The sequence below is a fragment of the Ricinus communis genome, chromosome 1 (genome assembly GCF_019578655.1).
Source record: "Ricinus communis isolate WT05 ecotype wild-type chromosome 1, ASM1957865v1, whole genome shotgun sequence".
NCBI classification, from domain to species: Eukaryota; Viridiplantae; Streptophyta; class Magnoliopsida; order Malpighiales; family Euphorbiaceae; genus Ricinus; species Ricinus communis.
This window is the reverse complement of record NC_063256.1, coordinates 17,487,783-17,493,739: the sequence shown is the minus strand read 5'-3', so window position 1 is coordinate 17,493,739 and position 5,957 is coordinate 17,487,783.

Sequence of the window (5,957 nt, the reverse complement as noted above, 5' to 3'; positions counted from 1 at the left end):
AGTTTCCCTCTCGAGACAACCGAATTCCTAAACCTAAGAACCTAAAGTTGGAATGTCTTCCTAATGATTGATTATTAAGTTATCCTTAAGCTTTAATCCTCCTATATTAAGCTTTGTTAATTCTTAATCCGACAAATTAATTAACCTTACTCTAAGTGGAACTTAACTTGATATTGCAATGAAATTTCCAAACTCAATTAGAATTTCTCTATTGCTAAAAGAATTCTATAAACAGTAATCAACACATTCATTGTAAAGAAAACTGGATTTAATTATTAATTTGTAAAAAGAATGTAGAAAGGAATTCAAACAATCCTAACAATTCAGTACTAAGCCAACATAGTAAGGAATCCCAACGGGTTCAACCAATCTAACATGTTCATGATAAATACACCCTTTTCCTTGAATTGGATGAACAGCTCGAAGCCTGGATCTATGCTATAGTTGATCTCTAAAATAGCTCCTTGATTTGCTCCAAAACTCCTCATAAATCTTCAATCCAAAATCCAGATCACGAATCTGACGTTCTAAGGTGGAATCCGTTTCTTAGAAGGCCCCTTAAATGCCAAACAACACGTCTAGGAAGATTGTGACAGAAGATTAAAAGTCAAAATCGCTGATTTGGAACTCCCCGTTTCTCTTTCTGGCTCGTTTCTTCAATTCAAGCCGCAAATACGGGTGTGTTCTAGTCCGTGTCCCTTAACACAGGCCGTGTCCGGCCCGTGTTGGACTTCAGTTGGAAGAATAAGCTAAATCGACCATAGCCGTGTTCTTGCCCGTGTTAGCCAACACAGGCCGTGTTCTGGCCCGTGTTAACCAACACGGGTCGTGCTTTAGGGTGTGGTACCCTTGGAAAACATCCTTCTTCAAAGTAGTTAAACTACACTGCCTGGAATTTCAGCACGGGCCGTGTTGACTTTCCAAAAATTCAACCCAAAATAAAACGCCTCTGATTACGTCCCTTTTCACCCAGAATTAATCTAGATTTGCTCAAACACTGATGATGGACCTATAACATCTCCTGGAATACAAAAGGAGATAAAACACAGGTGATCTTGGAATAAAAAAGACAATAATTGCTAAGAAAATACACAATAATATGCAAGCAAACATATGTAAAACTATGCACATCAAATCACCCTACACTTAAGCTCTTGCTTGTCCTTAAATAATTAACAACTCAACTGATAAAAATGCAGTCAACAAGTCCTCAAAGTTCATGCCCCTAGGCCACCAGAAATAGCATTCAACACATCTCAAAAGAAACTCAATCGTAAGTCAAGTTACAAATTATTAACAGAGAATGGAGATAATATCGATGCATGAATAACTTAAACAACAACTCAAAAATAAACATGAAAGACCAATTTATCTTAGGGATCACTCAAGTCACTCAAAGTGTGTAATAGGTGAGAAATAAATCCCTCAAAGAAAATGCACAAAACCCGCTTACCATAAGCTTGCCCATAAATCCTATCTTCGCTACTACGAACAAATGAATGCCAAAATCAAAGGGTCTTTACCAGGGTTGTAATGAGGCTAAGGTAAAGGTATAGATAACTAGGAAAGAGATGTGAAAATGCTGGAAATTCGTGCAATAAACAAAAATATATGCTTAAAGGATTAAATGCCCAAAACTTCCAAACCATATTCACTAGAATCCTAAAATTGTAGAATAATGCTCGAAAATAGCATACTTAATTGCATAAAGTTATAGTGTCCTAACATCCTCACAATATACATTATCAGGGATAGCAATTTCAGATAGAGCTAAGAGAAAGTCACAATAAAGAGAAAAGAACATACGGTTTACCCACCCCACACTCGAAGAACACACTGTCCTGAATGTAAAATGAAATGGGTACCCCATATGGGAAGTACAAATAAGGATAGCAAAATCAATAAAATCTAAGTACATAACATGTTGGTAAAATAAAGTAAAGAAAAGTAGAAAATGAAATGAAGACTGCCTTGATCATCTACCGCGGCTGGTAGAGTGAAAATCGTCGCGTCCTCAGTGAGGGCCCTACTAATAGGTGGTAGGGGGTCCTGAGTGGAAGGTGAGGCTGGTAGGGGCACTGATGCATCCTCGACAAGAGTTGTGCTTGTAGACGGTTGAGGGTCCTGAGTGGTAACTAGAACTAGTGGAGGTTGGGTCGCATCTGGGAAGCAATCGCTAAGGTCCAGCTCAATATCACCCAGGTCATTAAAGAATCACTGCACTCCATCGTCCCTGCCAGAATCAGCTATTCGTTGGAGTTGAGATGCCATTTGGTCTGACTGTGTAACCTGCCTCTCGAGGCCCTCTAAGAGCTGCTGCAGTAGGTAGTTAAAACCCTAGAGCTGCACTTTGGTCTCCTCCTAAAACTGTATGAACTTAGTGAAGTGCTCCTGCTGAAGATTTGAAGGCCTATCTAGGCGATCTGCAAGAGCACCTATCTGAGCACTAGAGGTGCTGTGAAGATGAAGCACCAGGAGAGAGGGTGAAAGCACATGCCGAGTCAGGTATATCTCGAGGTCATATCTCTGATACGTCCTTAGTAGGGTCCTGTGATTCTCTAGCTCGGGCCTCCCTAACCTCCCGCATGATATGGCTGACTAATCTGTACTCAACACCGAGAGGACCCTAAGTAGTTGTCACCATCTGCATGTTAACCATTTGGCGGACTCCTACCGGTAACATATCCCTTATCTGAGTCAGGTCACCCAACCAATCATCTAGAATGTCCAACCTCCTAGCCAAACATGTGATGTAAGGGCCAAAACAAAGATGAATCTTTTTGGACTCCCTCACGAAGGTCCTGATCTGATTTGCTAGGAGGTAGCCCATAGCCAGCTTCCTCCGCTGGTGTAGTGCCCACAGGATGATGACATCAGTGTGCGTCACTACCCCAAAACTTTCCCCTCTACCTATAATAGTGAAGACCATAAGTGTATGCAGATATTGGAGCCGGTCTGAAAGATTCGATGCCTTCGAGCAGCTCAGGTAGTAATGCTCTGGTCTGGTCACAATCTCGTCCCACATCCTCTCATAAGGGATGGGGTGAGTATATTAAGCACCCCTAGTATGCCTCTCTAGAGATCTCCTACTGAGTTCATAGCTCTAGGTGCATCTCAAATTGAGGTACTGTCATCAAGAACTGTCTCCCCCAAGCCTGAAAGTAATGGCATCTAGCTGAAGCCAATCAATGATCTACTACTGGATAAAGAAGGTACTGCAGGACTTTATAGTGAGCTCGTAGTAGGTAGGCTCGATGATGTCGAAGAATCGAGCATATGGTAGGGTCTAAAAGAGCTCTCTGACCTCCGGGGCTAGCCCGATCCTCTCTAGTGAGGTGAAGTTGACACACCGTCCAGTCCCAACTTGCTACCATCGAAGGGCTTGGAAGCGCTGCTTATAGTCTGGGGACTGAAATGTGAGCAGTCGATGTCGCGCAGGGGCTGGTAGTGCCAAGGGTCTCTGAGGTATGGTTGGTTGGGGCGGCTATGCTGGTGCCGGTGGTGCTGGAGCTTGTTGCTGTGAAGAAGAAGCATCTACATCTGTGCAACGTCTCTTGTAGTGTGCCTACCGTGGAGGCTGCTGTCTGGTGCATTCTGACATTGTACCTGAAAAGATATCAGTCATTTACAGAAGTACTGAAAAACAAAGCATGCATAGCAGGTAAATAATTCAAGCAGCACATAAATTTTTTTAGCCAAAATTTTGACGATATAGCGACTGAATAGGTAGAATTATAGAATAAGTGAGAAAAGCGGGAATACTCACCCCTATCCTAAAATTGAATAAATAAGACAAAATAATAAACTAAAACAAATAGAAATAAATAAAAAAGATAAAATAATAAAAAATAAAATAAATTAATAAAGCAGAATAATAAAATAAAATGAATAAATACGACAAAGTAATAAAACAAAATAATCCAACAAAATAAAAAATAAAATAAAAAATAAAATAACACAAAATAACACAAACTAATAAACTAAAACGAATAAAATAAAATAAATAAGACAAAATAAAATGAAATAAAATAAAATAATAAAATAAAATTCAAAACAATTAAGCAAAAAAACAACAAATATACAAGTAGAGAAAATAAAGAAGTTGTAGGTGGGTTGTAATAATTAGGTTTTAGTTTCTGTTTTATTTTGTTTATTGTATGTTAATTAAATATTTGATTACATGATTGATTAATTAGAATGGGCCATATAGACTTAGAGTTAAAAACTTATCCAACATGAATTTGGTAGTCCAATAGGCTAATCAACTTTAACTAGGCATAAAACCCTAAAATCCACGGAGACTTAGCGGGCTTTGGCATGTTTAGTTAGAGCTTGGACTTAATTAGAATTAGGATCAGAATGAATGAGCTTTCTCATAATAAGTAGTCCATTAGGTTTAAAGGCTCAAAATCAAGAGCATAACATATAAATGGGCTAGACTAGGTGGGCTACATGCATAAATTAAACTAGGCTAACCATTTTAATCCGGGCTGGGCTTGAATAGAATGGACTAGACTCAGGTATATTATGTGTGTTATTTGGTATGCTTGTGTATAAATTGCTTGCATTTATAAGTAATAATTTGTTAAATAATAAAATTAAAGACTAATATACATAAATAAGGATGTTGGCTTCCAGATCCATCTTTGGACTCTGTGGCGTAAGCTTCCTTATGGAATCTGAGAAATGCCACTCATCAGTAAAAGTATCTCGGTGATTACCTGGGTTGCAACTCCCATCTCCACGTTAGTCTCAATGACTAGTTAGCGTGTTCCCGATTAAGTTGAAAAGCCTTATAGTACCATAATCGCTAAAGACATTTGGGTGCACGTCCGAAACCGCTGCTCACAGTAATTTACTCACCAACAGAATGAGAAAGTACCTCAACCTGGGGCTTGTCGAATAAATCCACTAGTTTTCCAGGAAACGGCTCATTGAGTTTTGGTAGGGCAATGGGATATGTAGAATCCATGGAAACGCTAAGAATAGCATAAAACTCTTCAAGCATGGGGCACAACTCTTGACCATTGAATCTAAATACATGGTCCCTCGGGCACTAGAAGCTGATAGTAGAATGGAGGAACCCATAATCAAACTTGATGTGTTGCATGGCCTTAAAAGATGAGAGGTGGAATTTCCCAAGTGTGATCCAATCATCACCAGTTAGGATTTTAAGAAGAGTTTGTAGGCTTTTGATGCTTTTTTGAGGCATATTTTTCAACTTTTGAAGTATGAACTCATGTATGAAGTAATAAAGAGGATTCATGGTTTATATAGGCCTTAAATTAGTGTCCGAATCAGATTCTGCAACCGTAGAGCTGATTGGCACTATGTATGGCTGATCAGCTATATATAAAGCCGATTTAGTTGAGTATACAGTCGATCGGCTATAAGGCCTCCCGATGTGATTTTTAACCTATTTTGGTAGTCTTTCGGGTACTTACTTGATTTTCGATGGACACAAGCTTGTACAAATGCAAGAATAAAAAAGAAATAAGCAAAATGGAGACAATTCAAAAGTCAAAACCACATTTTATATCTTCAAATGTTTAAAAGTATACAAAAGATCTTAAATTTTACAAGCAATCAGAAGAAAAATACAAAAGAAGGATCAGAAGCCGGAGTTCTCTCCCGAACCACCCATCTTATCATTTGATTAAGTATCCTTTCCTTGGGTTTATAAGGCTGATAGAAGGGTCAATGTATTAGTCTGACGTTACTGAGCTTCAATCTAAAGCTGCCGGTCGTCTAGTTGCCCTATACAATCCCTCGTGGTCCTTCTGTTGAAAACCCAAAAGGAGATTAGTTAGTGCATTGCATACATGCATACATGCATATTGCATACATGCATATTGCATATCATTTTCTTACCTACCAGTTCTCACCAAGGATAAAGAATTGTCTCCTTCCAACACCGACCAGTCGATGTATGTGCTCGAACTAATCCCTCTAGACCT